This window comes from Mycteria americana, chromosome Z, assembly GCF_035582795.1.
Source record: "Mycteria americana isolate JAX WOST 10 ecotype Jacksonville Zoo and Gardens chromosome Z, USCA_MyAme_1.0, whole genome shotgun sequence".
Taxonomy (NCBI): Eukaryota; Metazoa; Chordata; class Aves; order Ciconiiformes; family Ciconiidae; genus Mycteria; species Mycteria americana.
In genome coordinates, this window is record NC_134396.1 from 53441132 (window position 1) to 53467342 (window position 26211).

Genomic DNA, 26211 nt, shown 5'->3' on the forward strand with positions numbered 1-26211 from the left:
CAGGGGTCCCAAGGACCATGATCAGTGTTAAAGACAGAGATGAAGAAGGTGTTAAATGTCTCCACTTTGTCTATGTTCTGATCTGTGAGGTAACTGACCTCGTCAAGCAATGGACCAACATAATCTCTGATTCTCCTTTTGCTACTACCATGTTTAAAAAAGCCCTTTTTGTTGTCATTCATGGTGCTGGCCAGCTTGAACTCTAATCAAGCTTTGGTTGCACAAATTTTCTCCCTACAGTGGTGAACAGCATCTCTGTAGTCCTCCTGTGTTACCTGTACTTGCTTCCAATGTCCTCACACTTTCCTTTTCAGCCTAAGTTCTAGAAGAAGATCCCTGCTCAGCCAACCCAGTCTTCTGCCCCGCTTGCTTGACTTCCGGCACTTTGGAATTGCCTGCTCCTGCGCTCTTAAGAGATGGCTCTTAAAAAGTGACCCGCATCCATGGATCCCAATACCTTCAAAAGCAGATTCCCAGGGAACCTTAAAAACTAGCTCCTTCAGCAGCCCAAAGTCTGCTCTCCCCATATCCAGGGTTGAAGTTTTGCTGGCGGTTTTCCTTCTATCACCAACGATTTGAAACTCAACTACTTCATGGTCACTGTGACCAAGACAGGCACCAATCAACGCTTTGCCCATGAGTCCCTATCTGTTTACAAACAACAAATCTAGGTGGGCATCTTTCCTAGTCAGCTCCCTTGGTACCTGCACCAAGAAGTTATCTTCAAAATGCTTCAGAAATTTCCTGGCCCTGTTTGTGTCAGCTGTATGATATTCCCACTGGATGTCTGGGAAGTTAAAATCACCCATAAGGACAAGGACAGTTGATTTAGAGATATCCCTTAATTCCTTGTAGAATAATTCATTGATGTCGTCATCCTGGCTGGGTGGTCGATAGCAGACTGCCACAACAGTGTCTGCTTTATTTGCTTTCCTCTTCGTCCTTACCCAGAGGCTCTCAATCGTGTCATTGCCAAGTGCAAGCAGCATACAATCAAGCCCCTCCCTTACATATAGCACTACCCTGCTGCCTCGCCTGCCTTGCTTATCCCTCCTAAAGAGTCTATAACTGTCCACCACAGCACACCAGTCACAGGACTCATCCCACCAGGTTTTGTTTATGCCAATGGTGTCATAGCTGTGGGACCAGGCCAAATCTTCTAGCTCCTCATGTTTACTCTTCATGCTGTGCACATTAGTATAAAGACATTTCAACTGTGCTCCAGTGTACTCAGCACATTGTGGAGCAGACTGAAGGACCTTGCTAGCACACTGTCACTCAAACACTGGTGTGCTGCCCTTAGGCTTATCTCTAGTGAGCCTGGTTTTATCCCTTTCCCCCTTCAAATCTAGTTTAAAGCTCTTTCAATAAGCCCTGCTAACTCCTGTTCAAAGATCCTTTTTTCCCTTTGAGACAGGTGTCCCCCATCTGTCACCAGCAAGCCTAGACCAACCCATGATCAAGAAACCCAAAATTTTGCTGGTGACACCAGTCACAGAGATAGGTATTGATCTACTGGGTCTTTCTGTTTCTTTCCTCATCATTCCCTGCAACTGGAAGGATAAAGGAGTACACTACTTATGTTCCTGACCTTTTAGTGAACCTTTGTAAGTGACTACAAATTTTTTCAGTTTGGTGCCAAATTAATAATTTCATTATTTGCTTTTAATTACTGAACTGAATGTTAAATTCAACATAAGTATGTCAATGGATTTTGATTAACAAGGTTAAGAATTTAAAGAGAATGCAGCTTCTTTATGTAGGTGGCTTCCCATTAGGATTACATGGAGTTGGGAACGAGAGTTTCTCCTATACAATAACACTTATCAAGGCTGCCTGGGATGTCAAGCAAGATTTCCCAAAATATATTTTCTTTCAAGCAGATAGTTCAAATCTCCTCCCTAGACAGTGTCTATCTGGATATTATTAAACTAATAAAATTTGACAGCATCCTACACATGCCTGTGTACTTGTAGTAGATTAAAAAGTAATGGTGGCAAAGTACGTCAGTAGTATCCAGAAAATCAGTGTCAGTTTAAAAGGCAAAACATAAGAAAATTAGGGGCAATCATAACTGTTGTTATTCACTGATCATTTAAATACTGCTGTAAATATAAATAACACTACATAGTAAGAAAGAAGTTTTTATCCAATATGAAATATCTAGTCTGTGAATAAAGTTAGGATTGAGTCCAATTCTTTCTAATAAATGAAACAGATTATGTAATTTGATACTGTTGAATAGTTTTTTGGCATCTATTGAAAAGACCACAGCTGGAGCTTTTAGCTTTTTGGATTGATGCATTAAATATTATCTTGCATTACTAATTGTAAATACGACTTTATAAAGCCAGCTTATTCCTTCTACATAGCTAGATGGTACCTAGGAAAGATTTCTGCACCATAAGCAATTACTTTGTAGTGATCATTAAGAAGATTAGTTTCCAGCTCTTGCATACATCAGTTGTTTGTGAGGTTTCACACAATTTGTTATTACCATCCGTTTCCAAAATCAGTTGTCCTATGTAAGAACTCCTTGGAAAAGCTGTTGCTGTAGTTGAGATCTGACATGGTTTGAAAAGTGAAATACTAGGGATTAGGTATCTGTAAAATTAGGTATAGATCTTCTCTCTACAAAAATTTGTTTACGAAAACCATCATTGATTGTTCTTTTAGTTTCTAGCAAGAAAATATATCTTCTATCTTTTTTAGTAACAGTGATTATTCAGTAACAAAATACTGAAGAATAATTTGGTTCAAAGCTATCTTATAGAATTGATTTAGGTATAGAACAGATCATTCAAATCCCCAAAATTGAGAAAGAAGTGATACCTGTCTGGAAAAGCTGACACAGGACTCCAGAAATGAAATGACGTAGCTTTATGTGCCTTTAGCCAATTGAGAAGACACTGGACATTTTGGTAAAATACACTGGAGTTCAGAAGGATTTCTCAGGCTTTTTTTGTTCTTTCAGTGAATTGTCAATATATTGATTACAATTTTGTTTGGTATTCCTCTTTATGCCCACACTTATTAATAACTCCATTAATGGAGTGTTATTTTGTTTGTCTGTTAGTATTGATAAATTTCATATAAAAGCATGTTTTATTGATGCTGGTACAAGTTGGAAGTAACTTATCTGGTATTATCAGAATTACCCTAATGAACATGACAGGGTACTAATACTGTGCTTGTCCATTGGGTGAAACCTCTTAGGAACTATTTTGTCAGCTAACATAATGAAAAAACCTAAAAATTTAACAGGATTAGTTACAACTAGTAACCAGTACCTTTTCAGGTGCTAGAATTTTTATATATTTTCAGAATTACTCATACTTTGAAATAGTGTTTCTTCTAATAACTGATCTTTGAGACACATCCTTTTTAATCACTTTCAGATCGGTTCTTCTGAAGCAAGTATACTCAGTGAATTATGGAAGTCTTTGTTCCTTAAATGGATTTTAAAGAGTACATAATAATTTTAATAATTTAACTTTAATAATTGTACAAATCATATTAAAAAGCAATGTGTGGGCATGTCAATATGTAAAGGAGGACACATTTTATTATTCTATGTATGAACAATTATATATGATATTGATTTAGCAAGGTATGAAAGAATTAGTATATATACAAACTAAAATAAATAAAAAATCCACAACACATTGATCAAGAAAATGTTTGGAGGCAGTTAAAAAAGAAGTGATAGGGAAAGAGGTGTCCCAAATTATCTCCACCCTCTCTGGAGTCTAGTTAATTTGGTGAAGATTGAAAGGAAAGCTTTTGTGCATTTGGAACATTTTTTCCTCAGATTTCAAACACACCTGAAGAAATCACTCCTCCTGAACAGGAACTTCAACAGCAGCAAAAAGAAATTTTATTCATTTTGCTTAGATACACCAAAGGCAAAGAGACATATTTTCCCTGGTTGAGAGTGCTCAAATCCCCTTCTCCCATCTATGAGACAAGTGCTGTGGCCACTGAACGACAGAATGGACAAGCTACTTTGTCAAGGCTGTGGTATTAGAAATATTGCATTGATTTGACCAGGGAGAAAAGAAACACCGTGGAACCGGACTCAATAGTGTACTGTTTGTTGAGATTAGTAATACAGTCATCTGGTAAGGGCCTGGATGCCAGCCAGTAGTCTTGTTTGGCTTCGTTCTAGTTATTACTTTCAAGACTATCAGTGCATTTCTACCAAACTAGATGCTGATATAAAATACATAAACATTTTTGCAAAGATTTGCTAGAACCCACTGCTCCCTGTTCACCCATCAAAGAAAGCAAGAAATCTACACTGTGTAGATATAATCATTTTTGGTCCCTCTCTCTGGGATAGTGACTCATATTTTTTGCCAAACGGCTACTGTGTATGCTAATTGATCAGCTAGTGTGCAGATGTGAATTCCCTCTAGGCGTTTTTGTTTTCTCAGTGCGGCCTGAACATTAGGTATATAAAAATGGGCATTGATATTTATATTTACAGCTGCGTTTGACCTTAATTGATTTACCTGTACTTTGCAGACATCCTTTGCCTTAGGATTAGTGTCAGTTTTGATCAAAGAACATCTGGTCAAATGTAAACCTCAAGAGAATGAGATTTTAGAATATGACTTAGATTAAATCTCTTTTGCATTTAGGCAAAAGAAAGAAGATGCACTATACGTAGATCAAGGCAGTAGTATGAATACTCTGAAGCAAATACTGCTCTCCTAGGGCAAATTTTTAGTGGAACATCTATGAATTTTAGTACTTGAGGATTTGTATAACAATTAAGTGGAGCTGAGATTTGCTCCACTTTTGGGGAGTGGTTAATGTTTTGAGCTAAAATGATCCAGTGTAGAGTCACCTTGTTCACATCCTGCTTTAAACTGCATATCAAAGTTTCTAGAACCTTCTCTCACCTCACTCTGTATGACATAGACAAAAGTGAGTAACAGTTGTACTCTACATGTACATTACAAACTCAGTGTTAGGCTTAAGCTAGCTAGTCCTGATTCAAGGACTGCAGAACACTGTCTCAGTATGCTATTTGTTTCTATATGGTTCCTGGGAAGTTCACAGTGATGGCAAAATATGTTCATGTCTTTCTGAAATGTGACTTGAATTTATGCTCTCAGGTGAATCTTGTCTGCTGTGTCAGATGGGGTCAATCCTGCACAATCCTGTGAATGCAACAGAACAAGAAAGCCAGCAAGAGTCATTAAATTTCCCAATACAATGGACAATCAAGGACTATTATGCTCCTTGATATAGCTTAGAATAACTTCAGTGTGGGTCTCAACTGCTCATCGACTGCTAGGGTCATTTCCCAATCAACGCTTGAGTTAGTGCACTTTTAACGTGGCCATTATCCTGCTAGGGTCAGTTTTACTCCATCTAAGGACTCTCCTGCATTCCCTCAGTTGCAGTTTAAGCCAATAAGAAAGTATCTTTTAGCTGTCAGAGTAGTAAAAAGGGGTTACAGAAGAATGAAAATCAAGATTCAGATTCATTTCATTTCAGATAGTGATGAGGTGAGCACACAAGGCGAAAGGCAATAACAACAAACAATATGAGAGACAGAAAGGGAGTCTTTAAAAGCCTGTAAGCACTGGGTCTGCCAGCTTTATGAAATTAAAACATTTGGAAGGGAATGATATCTGTGCTGGTTTTGGCTGTATGTTTTGGCTTTTGAGTTAAACCATGACAATATTGCATAGCATGCTATGACTGCTGCTAGCATGGCTTACTCCACTGTCACAAGGGAGATGTTTGGGAAGGTATGTTTCTGAACACAGTTTTTTAAATGGTGTGCTGCTATGAGAAAAAGCAGCAATACTGTTAGTAAGATAGTACTATTAGTAGTATCAGCCAAATCATTGCCCTCTACCCAGCCTCCCATAACAGAAGTTGCAAATCTCTGCTATACAGGAATAACACATCTAGGGCTACTTATATGGCTATTTGGAGCCTGTTCCATAATACCAGCACGTCAGGCTGCATAGATCAGACAGCTCTGTTCACAGAGAAGGTAGACATGCAACAGTATGACTCCAAAGAAGGGGAATGCTATGTGTCCCCTTTCTCTTCTTACTCCTGCTTAGAGTCTTTGCAAAAGACTTTTTTTTTTTTCTAAAGCCATATGCTTCTTGAATCTAAAAAATAGCTCTCCTGCATTTGTCAAACCAGACCAAGGAAAACACTTTTAGCTGATGTTGCATGCCATAGAAGTTTACATGTACATAGCCAAAAAATTGAACACTAGAATTTTTGAAGTGTCATTGTCAAATTGATATCTACCTAGTTATTTAAATGCAGGTTACAAGCAGTTGGCTTCAGCTACTGTGCCTGAATCTCTGTTTTCTTGTCAGTTTTCCTGTGTTTTCCCATTTTTGACCATGCTTTCCTCCCATGCTGTCATGCAGAAGATCTACACTAATGATCAGGAAGCTGACTAATTTACTCCTCTGTGGAGACAGTGAAATGGGCTATGAAAGTCACAGCATGATCCATGGATTTCAAAATGGTCTCTACGAACCATAGAGGTCCACTTGTGCACATCTGACAATGTGACTCTACCTCAGTAAATTCAAATTAATCTTAATGACAGAGGGAAGAGAAGAAAGTCAAGTCTCCTGTACATGGAATGCATTTGGGCTTTGACTTTTGGGGAAGCAGGAATGTGAATGACTATATCTAGTACTCCAAAGATGAGAGTGAAGGATCAGATATGCTCAAGCTCATGTTCTACAAGCTCAACACATTTCATAGCTGGTTTGCTTTAAAACTCAAACTTCTGGAAATGCAAGGAACAAGAGCCAAATGGGCATCAATTCCATTCAAAATGTCCATCTGCTGCTGCAAAACCTGCATGAATTGTTACATAGCAACCTGTATTTCCTCTTGTAGTTGGAATCCCTGGGTTACTGTTGTTTGCTCTGTGAGTGTGTTGTCCTTGATAGAGACACAGTAAATCCTGTTGTGATGCCAAAGCTTTGCTCAGTAAATGTTAGAGCTCATTGTACAATGTGCTTAGATAAATGTTGTTTTGCAGATGGTTATGACATAGAAAATGTGGTTGTACCTGAATATAACATCTTTCCTCCTCCCCATTCTCCACTCAATATGAACCACTGATTAGCATCTACATTTTAATTTACAATATTTAACTGTTTGGTATGAAATGATAGCTCAGGAAACTACAGCTTTGATTAAAAAAAACCCTGAAATGCTAAGCTGGGTATGTGATAAGCATAAATATTTCAGTTTATGGTACGTGGAGAGACTTTTTTTAAGTGGCAGTGTATGTTGTTAGAACTGATTTTGCAATAACTGTAATGTAGTGCAGAGTAATGGCTGATTATAGGCTTTTACATAGGTGTTTTTCTAAACAACTATTATGATAGTATGGAACCTGATATTAATACACTGTTTCAACAGAAAAACTATAGAGCTTTGTTTGTAATAAACATACTCATCTAGCATTTTTTTCCCTTTTCATTTTGCTATTTTTGACAACCAGTAAATATCATACATTTAAAGCTGTATTCATTTTTATCATTTATGAATTACAATAATGAATAGAGAAAGGTTATTAAAGCTGCTTGTTAACACAGAGAAGCTAAATGGTGATTTCTTGGTACCGTTGTGTACTAGAGTTTTTCAGACTTACAATTCCATCTGGAAATGGGGAAGGCCTTCTTGCTTTCCCTCTTCCTTGCTCTCTCCCTCGATGAGATTTCAATATTGCTTAATGCAATTTGCCTTTATTTGTAAATTCTTCTATTCTGACAAACAAGGTGATTTTAAAGCAAAGGGATTGCATATCAACTGTGGCTCGTTCTTACTGAGAAATATTCATCTGTCACTGATACCCAGTGTACTAATTTACAAGTTTTATGGAAGCAGTCAGAATTAAGTCCTTCTGCCTCTCATGAAGTTACTTATTCTATAGGTTCCAACCTTCTTTCTCAAAAATGCCAATGAATTTCCAGTTTAGACTCAGAAATTATTAATTTAGATAACACTGAATTCTTTCAATGTAATGTTTTTCTTTGACTATTTTATTCATGTTTTGATATTATCTCTAAATATGATTTATATGTATAATGCTAATGTTACTAATTTATTTATTGATATAATACAATAAGGATTCTGTTAATATAAATGAATTTGATATATTCCTATGAAACATTTTTACTTAGAGGCAACTATTTTTAGCAGAAAAGTGTTTACTGAAAAAGTTTTTTCCAGCATCTACTTTATACCACCAGATTTTAAATATTTATATTTTTTTACCAGTAGCAGGACCTCTGACCTTCCTTATTTCTAAAATATTTTTAAATTATCCTGTCCTTGAGCAGTAGACATTTTAGATAAACTTCACAACGTGGAAAGATCAACAAATTGCAATATGGTCTGATAAAACAGCAACATATTAGTATTCATGTATCTTTAATTTTCCTTTGAAATATGCTTTGATTTGTTCGCTTAGGTAGTTAAAAACTACATCTAAAATATTCTTTAATGTAATTTGGTTTTCAGAACTGATATATTTGGTGGATAATGGTAGCATAAATATTTTCCCTTTGTATTATCAAAACATTATATCCGTGCATGTGTCCAAAGACCACTTTAGTATAAGAGACAAAGCTCTGAGAAGCTATAAGAGAGAAGATAGATACCTACAGGTCTATTAAATTAGTAATTTTTTAGAGAAGATGAATGGGAAATATTCTGTTCCTGTTTCAAAAAATATAAAAAATATGTCATTGGAGTACATAAGTGACATACCTTCTTATGGAAGGAGTAATTGAATATAGAAAATATTGCTTCTTTATTACAGTGGTACAAATGAAAAGGCCAAAGAAATAAGAGGGGTAAAACAGGGACTAGGTCAATTTGTGAAATATAGGCTCACTGGTACCTGTCAAACACAGTGACTCCTCTATATCAAGGCTTTCTTAATCCAATGATTGAAAGAAGGATGCATCAGAGGAAATTCACATCATACATGTCATCTTAATTTTTTTTTCCTAACTATCCACTACCAATAATTTATCAGAATCATGATCTGGGTATTTCAAGTGTGACAAATCTTAGGATTTATAAACTGAAAAGAGGTTACAATAGAAGAAATACCTGGTTGAATAACAGTCGAATCAGACAGGAATTTGAACCAATTTATATATATATATATATTTTTTTTTTTTATTAAGTGCTAATTAATCTTGAACATCTTTCCCAAACAGGCAAGCCATCAGGAAATTCTTTTTAGGGAGGTAATTATGGATTACAGTTACCTGTGCATGGAGGGGAAAAATTAATCTTTATGAAAAAGATTTTCTTTTCAGTGAAAACAAAATAAAACTAAGCAGCACCAAAGTCTGATTTGATCTAAGTAAGGAAATTCCATCATCTTGGGAAACTGAAACGCCAATGTAATCATGGCATGAAAAACCAAGGGGAAAAAAAAAGGTAGAATTGAGAGTAGGAAGAATACTTTTAAGATCCAATTTCATTAGATTTTTTTTTCCTATAATATCAAGTGACCAATGGTAACACAGAGCTTTATTAATCTTTCTGTTATATTACAGTATGAGAAATAGGTACTCTCCAGAGTATCTCCCAAAACCAACCAACCAAACAAACAAACAAAACCCTGTAAGACCAAACTTCCTTGGGGCTGACATTTGCAGTTCCATTGAAATTGGGGAAAGGAGTAAAAGAGTGTGGCTCAAGATGCACCTCTCTTCACATCCTTAAAGAAGCAGAAGAGAACATAACTCAGTCTATAGTAGAACACTTCAATGTAAAAACGGTATTCAGTTATCATTCATTAGTATATCTCACAACCACCCCTGTATATATGTGGGCTTAGTAGTTAAACAAGCAATGCATTCTATGGTTTTTTAATAATTATTCTGAATAACGGTAATTTTTAATTTCATGAGTAGATAATATAAGAAAGATATAATGAAGGGGTTTAGCTAAAATTATATCAATCCATCTTTATCCAAAATGTGGATCAAAGGCAGATGAATGTTTTCCTTTAAGTTAAAAGAAATGTTTTATTGCTCCTCCTCTTATTTTTTATTTTAAATTTCTGGCTTGCAGGTGGAAGAAAGAATGTCCAAAACCTGAGAAACTTAAGTGCTATTCAAAGAAGTCTGGGGAAATATTACTGGAAAAATCTTTTTAACATTAATTTTTAACCTGACTTTTAGGAACACAAAGTTCAGATAACATTGTAGGGTGAAATTAATCATCATTCTTTCTGTGTTATTGCCAGATTCAAATTCAGCTCCTTAATTTTTTCTGTTCACCTTTGACTACCCTCATCTGCAATTCTGCAGTCCCTGTTGAAGAACAGCTACAACACCTAACAATGTGAATTTTTGGATTTAACTTCTGGGCAAGATATCATTTCAGTCTGAAGAAATGACTGAGCTTCACTGGCGCAAGTTACATGTACTGAACCCAAAGCAAACACTAGTCAACTAGTTAGATTAATGCTTTGTAAAATACTGCAATGTTTTACATTTCTAACAAATTTTCAAACAAAACAGTTGATTTATTAGTGAGTTGTACTTGTATGTAGGGATGCTTTTTCATTATTCTGGTATAATAAAACCTTAGCATCAGATTTACTAAGATAACTATGAGTGAAAAAAGCAAGAACTGCCCCAAATCAATGGCTAATTTATACCTTGTGGAAAAAGTAAAAAAGTTAATGAGTTCAGAACAGTCTGGGCTTTTGAGGGGGATTGTTCTCCTCAAATCTTTAGTGCAACAATTACTGGATGCAGTTAAAAAGGACAGAAAGGTCAAAGCCATAGCTTAAATGAGAGCTAAACGCCTCTGATGTTTATGATGCCTTTATTTAGGAAGACTAGTTCTGAGAACTTTTTTAAAACTGTCAAAAAATTAATACGTATCCTGTGATCTGAATATGAAAACTGCTGTGTAAGTTATCCTTATGAATGCAAATAGTAGCAGAATCCTATCACTGAGGAGCTATATTCTACTTGTAAATAGGGCCAAAAAGTTTATGTAGATCAAGGCATAGCTGAATGCTTTCCTGACCAACTGTCTTTAATTCCACCATCAAGAAAAAAAAGACAAAAAAACCCACACCAAAAAAAACAAAATCAGAAAGACAAAAATTTGTAGCTGCTTACACCACATTTAAAAGCAGTGGGAGAATGTCAAAGTAACTCTTGAGACTAAATGTTTCTGAGTATGCGTCAGCAAAGAAGTTGTAGCTGGAAGTCTTCCTTTGCAAGTGCAATTCACAGTTTGGGAATTTCAGTATCCAACTCAGAGCAGTTTGATTCTACTTCTAAATAGGAGAGCAAGCCATAGTATTTCTCCTAGGCAACCAGTTCACTTAATGCCAATCAGAGAGCTATTTTCCTTTTTCTTTAGTCAAGTATAGCATTATTAGACTAATTAGCTTTACCAACATGATTTCTCAATACCCTAAGCAGTTCTTTAAGTAACAATTTCCCCTCCCTGAAGGTTTAATGGAATTAAAGAAATGGACATATGCAGTACATTATTGCCTCTCAAATTTCAGTTCTCCATCAACCTGGCTACCACTATGAACTGGCATAAGACATCCATACTAGTGTCCAGCAACATTTTTTGCTTTGGGGGATGGAAAAGAGGATTTTTGTATTGCTTATTTTCTATTTTATTTAAATGACTAGAAATAAGAAAGGATTGACTAAAAAGAATGATATCTGGATAAGGAAGCATGGAATAATTTTCTTGGCACCTCATTTTGAGATGCTTGTGCTTATTTGGTGCCTTTTCACCATTCCTTTTTCAATGAGCATTAAGACAAATGAACTAAATCCAATACACTGTCTAAAGGTCACTACACTTGCATCTCAGCTGGTTTACACATCATGCTGTCTGGCTACATAATATCAACTGGCAAAGCTGCTGACTGACCTCAGGTACAGATTTATGAAAAGGCAAGTGTCCAGCACCGTTTGCTTGTCTTTGGTTCAGCGATCTGTTCCTGTGGTGATTTCCACATGGTGTGTAAGAAGGAAGGTCACACTATTTTTCACGGACTGATCTAATAGACTAAATGTGTGGGGCTGAAAACTCTATTGTACGTTAATGGGGTCATTACACATTAAAGAAAAAAAAATGTTTCAAGAATGAGGTGGACTGAAGATCCCTGGCTGCAGAAAAGGTTGCTGCCTTGAGGAAATTGGAAAACAATGCTTCGATGACAGCATTAAGTTTTGTAACAGATAGACAAATATCCCAGTCATTAGCATACAATTCAACATCAAATACGTGGATGAGTAACAACACTCTATCTCTGGAGCACAAATGAGCTGAAATGCTCATGCAGGACCTCAAATTATTTTTCTTTTCTTTCATTCCACTTTCAAAGGAGCTGGGATGTCCAACACCTTACAGCTTCTATAGACTTAGAATACATCCACTTCTGTGTTACCCTTAAACACTTAAAAAAACCACATAGCCTCAAAAAAATGGAAACAGAGCAAATGAAATCGATACATTATATAGCAGAACCTATCTTAACTGAAATAAAATATAGCACAAGGATAGCTTTAATTATGACAGTTCATTAGAAAAAGTACAGAAAAGTCAATACAGAAAAGTCAATACAGAAAAATCCCTCTATCATCCTTATTTCATAAAAGTACATAGTAATCTGTTTACAAACAGATGTACAGATTTCATATAGTTAATGGGAATTTTAAAAAGAAAGACATCTGGGGAAATGATATGGGCACAGCCCACCAGCAGCCGCCTCACCATCTGACAGGCATGTTAGTCCTAAGCTGCCAGTTGTCTACAGAACCTGCCAAGAAGCCAGATGCTACCATGGGCTAACACAGACCAGAAATTGCTGCCCTAAGTAAAAAACAGCTTAGCATAATGTTCTACTGGTTAAAAAAAAATCTTTCTTATAGTTGAAAACTAAGGATTTTATTAAGAAGCTCAATAACTAGTAGGACTTGAAGATGAAGTCCTAAAGTCTAGGTGAAATCATGAGTTTCATGAGACCTTCAAAGAGCTCTGGAGTGTCTGGTACTGTTTCTTGCGAAACACACTGCCTATCTGGATTTTATGGCTAGATTTTAATTTAATTTATTGATTTATGGATTTTAATGGTAATTTTTTTAATTAAGGCATCAAGAGTTTGAAAAATTAGAAGTAAATCATAGAGAAGTTGGTAAGTATTCAGAAGTATTCAGAGGAAGGTAGATGAGAGGATGGCTTTATTAAATACTTAGTTCTGTAATTTAACACAGAGAACCTATGTATAGCCCATGTATGTTTATACTGTGTATATGTCTGTAGGGATACACACTCTCAAAACACTATAAAGGCAATTCAGAACAGCTCTTTTAATGAGTAATATGTTATGAATACCCATTAATTACTTTACTGAAGTAATTTTACCTATGGGAAAAGTGTGACAGAGATTATGTATGGCCAGGAATATGTCTGCTAAGAGCCAGTACTTCCTTACATTGGCCAAGAAAATTCTTTAATCTTCCTCCTCTACTGTGGTCTCTAACTGCTGTCAGCCGAAAGCACCGAACAGCACTAAGTGGGGCTGGGAATAAAATTATTCTCTAGATTTCCAGACCTGATGGTTCCTTCTCCCAGTTTAGCAAGGAAATCAGGAGACCTTTTTTTTTTTCCCCAATTCACAGACAGCTGTTTTCTCTGCTAAAGAGCTATGGGCACCTAAAATTACTCCAGCTTCAAAGTCTATCTCCTGTTTTTACCTCCTTCCAGATCCACAGTGACACCCTGTGGGGTTGTGATGAGGAGAAAGAGGGGACATACGGAGGACTAGAATTTGGTGGATCAGGCCACAGACAGGACCCAGCAACTCCATTTTTTCAGGCTCTTCTCAGCTTCATGGTTATCTGATACACCAAAAGTGCTCTGGTCTCCCATAAAAACTTCATTTTGTAATTAGGAGGGATAGAAATTGTTTTCTAAAAGAAAACACATATTCTGACCAGACCTGAACTGTAGGGGGGAAGCCAGGCACAGGCAGAATGTGCTTATCAAGCCAACCATACTTGATGCTAGCTAGATTAGGAGCATTCACTTCCTATTTCTAGAGACTAGTGATAAAGCAGTCTCTGTCAGCCACTGACAGTGGCAGAATGTGATCAAAGATGAGTTGCTGAGTGATATCCTGCCAAATACAATAAAAAGAAAATCTGTTTGGCAGATTTCTTAACTGGGTTTCCCATTTCTACATGTAAACAGAAGGCATACATTTTTTCAGCTGCATCTTGGAAAAACAAATTATATTGATGATACAGATGTGGATATAATGTACTGCATAGAGCAGATCTATATTTTTTCTATTATAACATGGCAGATTAACGTAGTCATGGATCAAGAGGTAGGAAAGGGATGTGAGAATGCACTGGCATGGAAAGCCTTAATGGAAAACAATTTGTATTTTTGTATTTGTACATAAAAGAGAGATATCCAAAAACACCTCTTATCTTGTTTGCGGACTGCAGAAAACAGTGGGTGTGGGTGGAACTGTAAGCCCTTCCTCCAGTGAAGGAACAGAGAGCTTACTGTTCCTGGAAGGGGAAACAGGCCATTCAGCTTTTTCATATGCTCAGCAGTATATTATTTTTGCATTGTTATTGGATAATAATAGCTGATATCATGCTAAGATTATGCTTATGTAACTACTCTAAGGATAAGAAGAACATGTGGCTGACGATACTTAAAAGTTATGTTCCAACAATTTTTCCTATTTCTGACACGGTAGATGATAACAATGCCTGATTCCATCACCAGAGGGAAAGAATTTCCACAGAATCCAAAGCTCCTGAAGAAAGGTTAACATTTTGTGATATTGGTGTGTTTTTTCACATCAGGCAAAAATGTGGAAAGTGCTGCACACTACAGAGCACTCACATGGCTAATATAAATGGGGAGGAAAGAGGAAAAGTGTTTGAGCCCTCCCGCCATACTGGATCACGCTGGAGGTTCTGCACAGTGCTGCACCTTGCCTCACTCTTCTAGGGTGCCAGGAGTCTAGCTAGGAATCTGGAGAATGCAGCAGATTACAGCCAGTTTCTTTTAAATCCTCTTGGTCATGTTGGATCACAGTACAGCATATCATAAAGCATAAAGTAGGCAAAGTAGCTCACAAAAAAAAAAAAAAGAGCAAGTGTTTATTTTCTAGCCGAAGCAAATGATTTTGCAGTCAGAGATTAATGTCCTTTGATAAGAAGTTCTTCCATTCAGATTCAGATGAGAGAGAACACTTCTGACCTTGAAAATACTGCTTTCTTCCAATAAAGGCAACAGTGCCCCTTTCCAGTCTCTCAAGCTTGAATGAATTTTTCAGTGCATTTTGAAGAGTAGATTTTCACCCTGGATGAGCTAGATCTTAACACAGGTGTTTCTCTAGTTATGTTCAACAGAAATTTTTGAGCACAGCCCATGAAAGCTGCTTGTTGTTGGCATCATACTTTGTGTGTGTTGCTGACTCTGTGTCAATTGTTAGAGCAGTTCACACAAGTATCCGCTTGACTGGACAGCCACATGGTGGATGTGGCACACCAGAAAGTAAATGCTAGTCCAGATTCTCTTCTGTGCTAAAATATGCTTTGGCCACTCTCTTCTGTGTCACTGGCAAATGATCCTTCTTTGATATTCCAGGTCCACTATGGATGTCAAATCATAAGAAGAGGAGCTGAGGGGATCCTTTTATGCTGAAGAGTGATATATTCAATTCTGCCCTTTTCTGCCTCCTGCAGAATACCTAATGTTGATGTTTTAATGCACACTTTGTGACAGCTGAGGCCTCCTGGTGTGATGGAATTCAGAGCTGGTCAAGAAGACAGACTCCAGCCTATGCATGCAACCTTCAGGATCCCTTCTGTAATAAGCCATAGAATAATCACAAGGATAACAAGGTTGTTTTTTGGGGTTTTTTGTTTTGTTTTGGTTTGGTTTTTTTAATGAATTGAGTTGTTTCACATATAACTGCTCACCTAATCCCTCATCCATAACTGACCGTGAACTACTACACTGAAGTCTGAGAGGACTGATCGTTTTTTAATCACTTGTCCTTCTGCCTTCCTGCTTTGTCATACCCAATTGATTTTATCCTACAAGTAACCTATTCTGCTGGTCCATTAGAGTTCAGAGACTTAGCTCCCTTCTTCTTTTCTTAGTTTTGAAGGAAAAGCATCCTAGTGCGCTTTTCCCAGCCCCTAATTCAGCCTGTTCAAAGGAGTGGAAATATTAGGAGAAAATCTTCCAAATGTCTGGATGGAAGAAGCCCTGGATAGAGGCCTGGGGCTAAATATTGCCTTCACAGACTTCAGCAGGAATGAAAAACATGCATCTAATCTGACTTTAAATTACTTATTAATAGCAAATAGATTTGAAATTTTGTGAACATCCAATGTGATGATACTTTAGCCTGAGTTTCAAATATACATTCTTTTGAAGGTCTGGAAAATAGATAATTCATATCTGAGTTAGTCCAAAGAAATCAGTCATTGATGAATATTTCCTTCCAGCTAGAAGTTTAGTAGACTATTCTATGAGTAAGAGGTATTCTGCTTAAGGTTCTCACCTGACAGTTGACATCTGCAATCAGCAGTTCCATGGAGTATTATCTCATTCCTTGGTACTCAGGCTATCTCACTTCCCACATCCCATCAATGAAGAACTTCAAGGACAGGTTGACTTGGGAACATTCTTTTATGTGTTTTCTTCACTTTTGTTCAGCTATAAAAATCTGTAATTTTTTTTTCAGAACAAGTAACTCACCCTGAGGACATAGAGCCTTTCCAGAGCAAAATACTGCAAAAGGCAAAATTCCCAGTCTTTATTGGGTAAGCCAAGGCAGAGTTATTGATTGTGTTTGTGGTAAGCAGATCTCACTGCACTAGCAGGAATATCTCCCATGGTGGTACCTCATGTCCTGCAAATAGAATTTCTTCCTTTTTATGAATTTCAGGGTCTTGTGGTAGAGGAAATAAGAACTGTGTTTCTACCTATATGATAAGTTGGGGAACTCTACTGTCATCAAGTATCGCAATAAATGCTGGACAATGACATGCAAGGGGGATACCTTTTTTACGGCTACAACTCTAGTAGATATGTTCAGACTCCCCTGGCTAGTGATGGGCCAATGTCAGCTGTGGGTTGTGAAAGTTGAAGTAGCTATTGCTATTTATTACTTCAGACGTATTTGCTTCATGGTTCTGGTCTGTAGCTGAGGGACTAATTTGACAGGGACATTCCTCCTGAAATTCCACCCCTACAGATTCTCTTACATTTGTCACTCTGAGATTAGGTTGTCTCACTATTCGGTTACAGTGTGTTCCTGCATTCAGTGTTCACTAACTGCATATGACCCAGAGAAAGTCAGCCTTTAATCCCTGGGCTACCACCATCATGTACGAGAAAGTCACATGAGTTAAAAAGATAGAATTAAATAAAAATAAAATTATAAATAAATAAATAATAATAATAAAATAATAAAAATACCACCCCAGGACATTTTTGACAGCGACACAAACAGCATGTCCAAGAACCTTCAGAGATAGCTGCATATGTGGTAGCAAAAAAGTGACAGACCCATAGATCATCGTTGCAATCTGTTGGTGACTGCAGAGAGAACAGGATGGTACCTACCTTCTTGCTTTTTGAGAACAAGACTGTTTTCCTCCCACAAATGACTTAAAGTGCTCAGTTTGAACATGCGAGCTTGCAACACTGACTGTCTTCATTTAGATAATCAAGATTGATTGTTTGTGTGGGGCTGTTAGGTTGTGAATCAACCCTGGTCTGTATTTCCAACTCAGCCAATCATGAGTAGTCATGTCACAGCCTCACTTGGGGATGAAGGCATGTGGAAGACTCCTGGCCTTTCAAAATACTTCTCTAGTTTTGCCAGCAACACTCAATTCCTCAGCTGGATCTACTGCCAGTACAAGAGAAACGGCACTCAATCAGATATGAGAGAGACAATATAAAGGAGGGAATCTGTTTCGTTCTCAGCATCGTCCTTCTTGTAACTGGATTCTATGACCATTTCTTCATCATACTGCAAAAGTATGCTTCATCCCTTCCCGTGATCCTTCAGTGATCCTTCAAAGATCTTTTTTCATTCTTTGTACAATAACTTAGAAAACACCCATTTTTTAAACACATCTGTAATTTTATTTTCCTTTTAAAGATCTTTTCTATTAGATCTATGTTAATTTTATTGGCATGACTTTCATCTGTCTGAGTAGCTTTTTAGGATTTATGATGTTCAGTCAATTTTACAGGAGTATTTCTTAAAATTTGACTAAGTTCCTTTTGTGTCACTATGTGCTTGTTCTGGCTGCCTGAAGGGGGAGCTTCTGTATTTTACCAGTTTGGTGGATCCCATATGTTTTCAGAGTGTTTCCTTGTCTAGTGTTTTCTATCTGCTGATTTTGATGTGAAACAGACTAATGCTTCTCTTAATATCGATTCTTATGGCCTTTTAAGCTTCTCCATAGGTAATGTAATGAGCATTTCATCTGCCTCCATTTCTGTGGTTTGTACAGAAGCCCAAATCAATTCAGTGGTCTGCTCAGTGTCAGTTTCTGTGTTTGTCTGTATGCACACTTTGAAGGTTTGTGATTGTTTAGCTGGCATATGCAAAAGTAGTGCTCAGCATTTTGATATTTTCCCTTCTGCTGGATTGCTTTCATTCTGTGCCATTCTCGTATCTGCATAGTTCTTATTTTCTGCCATGTTTATTACTTTTGCTTTTTTGTCTTCCTACTTCATCTCAGGTCTCATCTCTCTCTCATGTTGTGCAGAATAACCTAGTTTAGGAGGTCGAGTGGTTCCTTTCTGTGGCTACTTGTTTGCCAACAGTGTGCTGCAAGCTATCCCAGGCTGGTTTTATTGTATATTTTAATTAGTTGTCTGGAACCCTGTGCATCCCTACTAGTCTTATTGACTTTACTTGTGCCTGACTGCACTCAGTTAATAGTTGGCACTTTTTCTCTCTTTTTGAGGCCTGTTGTACTGACACTATGTGTACTTATTTTGGTTGTAGCTGTTCCATACCCATTATTTAATGTGTCTGTGTACTGGTTACTATTTTTTTCATTTTGTCTCCCAAAAAATAGAATCAGCAACAACAATAATTATAAAGTTTTTAACTTTAATTTGTTCATTTGGTGATTTACACTTTCATTACAACTTATACCTATGTCAGCTGTGCAACTATTGACTCAAAGAAGCAAGATTTTTTCCAAATATATGTGTTTCTGTTCAAAGAAAACAATTGTGTTGTTTCACAATGTGCCTTAAACGCTTCCAATTGTCTCATTCAGACATTTACCCGATTAGCGTTTACTGAAGTCAGGTAAAAAAGCAATAAACATGTTTTGTTACACATTCCAAAGGTGTGTGTTTCAGCTTTGCAATGGGCATCCACAGAAAACTACTTCCTGACGTCTCAGCTTGAAATGTTCACCTGTCCTTTCAGATATAGTGTTAAAGGGCTGACAGAGCTCTTGGGCTGCATGGTGTCTTTGACTGAGCTTGTAATACTCAGATCTCAAAGTATCTACATAGCATTTGAATGTCCGATTAGTTACAGAAATTGGTGGGCCTTATCCCTTTCAGCCCAATGAAGCACCTCTGTTTCTGTCCAACCTTTGGCTTAAACAAGATCAGGGACAGTAGATAATTTCTTCATCCCTCCATACCTGGAGCATATCTGATGTATACATTAGCATAGCCATCAGAGTTGCTGACCATCTGTCTTCGTCAGATCTTACAAACTTATTCAACATCAGCTTTGTCCATCTGGCATAATTTTTAGAAGCATTTTCAGCTTGGGAGTCCATTGGTGGTATAGTCTTCCATCTTAAGTAGCTGCCAAGTCAGTATCCTAACATTAAGCTTTGGATCCATAAAGCATAATAAAATGAGCTGGAGTTTCTCAAATGTAGTTCCAGATGAGGTTCCTCTAACACAACAGCTTTATTGAAGTGCTAGCTGAATACTTATCTCCCAACACAATCTTATATCCTGCTGTCAATGGTCTTACTGTGATATAATGACTTAGGAAGATTTAAAAGTGAGCTGTTAGAAAGCATTTTCTAGCATACTCTAACATGCAAAGCAGGTAAAACAGGGTAGTTCAAGATATGCTAGCTGGTTGAGTTGTATCAAAAGGAGAAGCAGTGAGCAGTGTAGCTACAGATAAATCCTGAGTAAGCATTTAATTTATTAGTGTCAAAGCATAGAATGATCTTTGGAATTTCAGATTATTATGAATACTTTCTTTCATTCCAGTGCCACATATAGAATAAAATGACAGCATTGTGGGTAGGAAGGTGTCTGAACAGTGCCTGGAAAATAACAGGGTAAAAGACGTTAGCTGGGTTTGTGCCACTGTTTGAGTTAGGAAGATGACAAGGTTTAGACCTCTAATAGTATAGATTTTGTTGAAAGAAGTTAGTTAATAGCAAGACAAGGGACTGTGCATGTGTAGAGATGTCATTGTAGGTTTTATTCATCTAGAGCCTATGAAGTAAAGCTGGGTTTAGCTTGAAAAGAGGCCAAACATTATGGGAGCATCTGGTGGAAGCAAATTCATTAGAGATTTGGCCAACTAGAAACTGTCAGATTTGAGGCAAGACATCATGAATATTTTTAGCTTAGTGAGAAAAGCTACTGGTTGCTTCACAGTGAGGGATAGTTAGAGTCAATAACGGCTTTTCCATCAATTCTATTCCCAGCATCAGTATATGTCACTAATGTCAGAGGTGTTCACTGGGAGTGAGCTACAGAACAGTCTATAACTGCACCCTTGCTGGGTTCAGTGTTGGTTGCAGGAATGTGTGAGGAGGGAGCTGCAGTCTTGTAATGCAAGAAGCTTCCAGAGAAAAATATGCAAATGTGAGTACCCTAGATGAGAACCCAGGAAGTTATAGTGTTTAGCAAGAATGAAAATAAGTGATAAACAGTCTCAAATCGTTAGGATCACTGATATTGAAAAAATGAGTTTCAAAAATTCAAATTGCAAAATAAATTGTAATTAATTTTTAAGTCTAATTAAATATTTTGTTACATTCAAACAATTTGTGCAACTTCAGGACTTAATTTGTGCATGCTGAACAAGTTTGAATGTAACCGATGCTGAACATTATTCCATATTTCAGTTTTAAGAAGGCTGTTTCAGTGCTCCAATAATTGTCTGTTCTCTTGCAAGGCAGCTTAAGTTTCTCCTTCCACAATCTCTGTTAGAGTCCCACTGTCTTCCTAATTCATATGTGCTCCAGCTTTTTCTCTCAGTGAAATGCCTTTGTCATGGTACTAGGCAACCACTTTCTCCACCTCTCCTCTCTTACTGCATTCTATCAGGACTGTATCTCTTTGTAATTCAAAGACTGAAACACAGCACAGATACTGTTCTCTTTTGGTTCTGGAATTAAAAACTAGAGGTGACTACAGAAACCATAAACATGTCATTTGTCTTTTGGTGTGTCTAATGACCAAATTACTGTGGAGAACTGATCTTCCAAATGTTAATAATTCTGTAATGAATATGTATGCACTGTGAGTATAGTACTCAGATATCTGACAGCTTGACAAAATAGGACTAATTTCCCATTTTTGTTCTCTCTCACTTTACAGATACCGAATCAGAAATCCAAACTGGATAAAACTGATCCCAAAACAGAGGGAAATATTAATTTGCTTGACCTTGTCTAAGAAAGTTAACAGTGATAGAGGCTCAAGAGTCCCTTGAATTGATTTGAAGAAAGCATGTCTGTTAGTAGGTGTTATTTGCAAGGAGGCATTTCCTCTCCCTTTGCTGTTATTGGTGCTCTCCTGATGGTTGTGCTGGAATATTAAAAATTTTCAGTATAAGTAATATTTGGAAATATGCAAACATACAACATCTGACAGGAATGTTCTGGGCTTTAGAGCCCAGCATCCTCAAGTGAGTGGTTTATGTTCCTGCCTCTTTCTGATGACAGACAGCTTCTGTATCTCTCTCTCATGTTCTACATAATTTCCTTAATTTTGTGGAAGCACTGTGTGGGTTAAAAATAGAATAAACTGAACAAGAAACATGTTTTCAGTAGCAGCAGATACAGGGAAAATGCAATACAATAAATTTTCTGTGTCACATTTTCTTTAAGTCCACAGCTTTAAGCCAACATGAGTAATTATGAAGCAAATCACCCAGCTCAGGTTGCACGGAAATTTAAACTCATTCTAGACTATTCTCCATTGTTTTTCTTTCATACATAGTTATATTTTGATAACCCATACATGATTATAAGGAGAAGTTATGATTCTGGATCAGACCCACTGGCACAGCCCCGTCAAGCAGAGCACAGTATCATCAAACTGAGCACAGCATATCTTCCCTGGTAGACCACAGTCCTTTTGCTTATTTTTAGGCTGAGCCTCAAGATAATTTTCTCAACATAAGTAGAACCTTGAAAAGCTCACAGTTAGTAGTCACTCTATCACATTTTTTCTCTCCACACTCATTTCTCATCTAATGGTCCTTTGGTGTTGGGCATCACTCATATTTCCCTTTGGGGGAGATAGTATTTTCCTTCTTCCACATATGCCTCTTGTGGAATTATCAGTCCGATCCTTTATGCACCTCAGAAAAACAAAGGTGCAGTAATAAGAAAACCTACCCACGCATAGCCCATTTTCAGCTTTCTTGGGCTCAACAATTACATTGGCTGTCCCAATGTATAGTGGTGGTCTTGGTAGTGTTAGGTTTACGGTTGGACTCGATGATCTTAAAGGTCTTTTCCAACCTATACGATTCTGTGATTCTGTGATTCTGTAACTGAGGTAACAAAATTAAGAATTTACTCAGCATCGGCCTGTTATATTGGTTAAAAAAAAAAAAAAAGAAATCAGAATTTCTTTAAACAATTGCGCCACTTGCAGGAGAGTTACATCCAGGCTTTTTATCTTAAAAAGAATGTCTAAATCTGTGTCCTAAAGCTCTCAGAATTCTGGTAACTGTACTATATGGTCATTTTTTTTAATACCAGATCTGTCCTTTCTGTCCACATTGTGCAGTTAGGGAAACAGTTTTTAGTTCCATACTTTGCAAGACTCTTCTTTTGCCCTTCTATGTGCTTCTAATCTCGTGTGTTCTTCCTATCCCCAACACCCATAATAGAAATATATGATCATGGATCACATTCACTTTCATTCTGCAACTGCTCTACATATAGTCAGAGCTTTTCTCCCATTCCCAGAAAAAGGCTGCATAAGCTTCATAAGAAAGGGTCGACTTGTTTCCCAAAATGGCTATAATGATCTATGAGGCTAAACCTCCACATTGCAGAAGAGGTCAGAGAGTGAAAAGATTGAGTAATCCTGACACTTTCCGGCCCGTTTCACATTAATATTGGTAGAATCTTTTGCAATGAAACATTACTATGGAAGATTTATTTTGATACAAAATCCCATAGTTCTCACAACTTCTGACAAGCACCAAAAATGAGTAGGGAGACCAAACCAAACAAAAATCCAGGCATGTGTAGAGCCTCTTGGCAGGGCACTGTATCACAGTACTCCCCAGCATGCTAATCAATGTAACACCAAGCATCTTGATGCTCTTGGACTGTGCTGGTCACCACTGGCAGTAATTTACTAGAGCTAACTGAAGGGAAAAATATATCCTGAACTCTCTTAAACAGAAGTTTATCTGACTTTGGAGTACTGCTGAAAAGGATGGTCCTAGCCTCTTTTTTTATCCCTTGCCACACATCCTGACCCTCTCTTTTGATTTGGGTCTGATGGTTGTGGTTGAACTAGGGCTATATTCTGAGGATTGCTGGGTAAGTGGGAGATAGGCACTAAGAACACGTAGCTAGGATTAAGAGAAGGACTAGACTACATTTTTGGCAGCAGTGTCACCTTAAATATTATTAAAGACTGTATGCAAAATACAAGTAAAGTAAACTTGCAGAAACCTTTCCTTCATTTATTGGATGTGAATATACACAATTTTCAACAATTTTACTTATTTCTATGTTAATGTATTCTTATAGAAGCCATTTGCGTTTTCAGGTTTTCTTCACTGTATTTGAGTTTCTCAGTCAGAAAGAAATGATGCTGAGACTCATTGAAATACAATATGGAAGAAAGGCATTGAATCGGACCTCAAGACAGCATTGCTCTAGCTCTTAGACCATTCTCAAACGTCTGTGAATAGAGTTCTTCTGTGACCATAATATAAACTTGTACCCTAATTCTCCATTTCAGAAATAAAAAATGATTAAAATTACTTATAGATTTCAGTCCCACAACTGCTGTGGTTATAAAACCCAAGCATTTTTGTGAACAATTTTAATCCTCTAGTGGTGGAGTTTATAAGGCTATTTAGAAAGGCAAGAAAATCTGCATCCTATGAGGTGTCTGCAAGACTGGAAGCATAGATATTGAGACAGAATTTGGGGGCCTGAGAAACAGTTTCAAGGGTGCCCACCCTCAGCCTCAAGCTTAATCCAGGGGTAAGTAGGCTGACTAAGTGTGGCACCATGTTGGAGAGATGGTCTTACTATGTGGAACATAACATGGAGTACTCCCTTCACATGGATTTGCAGGTCAGGGAGACTGAGCTTGTCTAAGTTCTCCCTCTCACATACTTAGTTTCACTCTACAAGGCTATAAGGATGTAGAATTGACTGCAGCTACCTGCAAGCAGAGTTCAAGAGTTTGGGGAGAATGAACTAGGTTGGAGATGCTGATATACAACAGAAGAAACACAAAGTGTTTTGAATGTGGGCTTGGATTCTGGCCTCCCTGAAATAAGTGGACTGGCCTTGAGAAATTATAGTTGATCTTTTCATTTTCCATCTTGCTTACTTCACAGAGGATCAAAATAACAAGGTACTGGTAAGAATTATCTTGGTCTGATTTCCTTTTCTCAAATAAAAAGAGGTTATTCAGGGCATCCAATAAAGCAGTTGGCTTTTGTTAGTTATGGTGAATTTGTGTGGAAGAGTAACATTTAAAATCCATTTTTATTTTAAAGAATATTCCTAATGATTTGCTGAGTTCAGGTTAGAAATTATAGTTTACAGACCATAGTTGCTCAAACGCCAATGGCAGGAAGGGCAAAAAATCAAAGTTAATTTGTAATTGCAAACTACTATAACTAGAAGTGATTAATCTTTTAAGTATCTTGACATGTTTGAATATTAATTCCTTGAGCAGTCTTGTTATTTTAAATTATTTTAGAGCATTAAAAAGAAGGGAGGGTTATTGTTATTAGGGCCAATCTTGTGCATGAGATACTCTGCAATCTTTTAATGCTAAAGAAATTAACTAGTCAGAAATGTAAATTGAATGACAATTAAAATAAATTTAACATTATCATAATAAACTTGGGCGTGCCTTTAAAAGAAATCTTTAAATGTTATGGCTTTAAGGGTACTATAGTGATAATTTATAATGCAAAAATCTTTATAATTTTAATCTTATAATTTTTATAATTTATAATGCAAAAATCTTAAATTTCACGGTTATTATTCTATTTTGGTTTAGGTATTTTTTAAAACATGCAAAAAAAAGTTAAAAATACTTATTTGCATGGTTTTCAAACTGTAGTATTTCCACTAATTTCTTTGTCACAATAAGGGAAAGTTACAATGGACTACAGCAAATGAAAAGTCAGGGCTGTATCTCCTGTATTGTATGAAAAATCACTTAGATGTTCAGTAGAAAGAAGCACATGACTACTTATGACTACTGCAGCTTTTTTGCCATGGAAGTGGATCACATGTCATGCAACAGTGTCCTTGTGACTGGCACAATAAAATGAGATTTTGGTGAGGAGGAATGGTTTGCTTTGCCTGCAATATTGAGAGTAGATACAGTATAATAAAAATCATTCTTCGGTTATGAATTAAATTGTATTAGTTGCCCTTCCTGTCATTGGCACTTGACTGCAATGAGTAACAGTGGCTTATAAATTACAATCTCTGTCCTGTACTGGGGGACTCACATCTGGATGAAGTCTGATATTGCTCAGTACTTATAGATACACAGCCTATCATTCACCTGCAATAGCATTTAGTCCCCTTGGTAAACCTGGTTAGCTATTCAACTGATTACTGAAATATCAGCTATCATACACTAATGATTAAGAGAAATTCACCAAGGGGATAAAATCCTGAG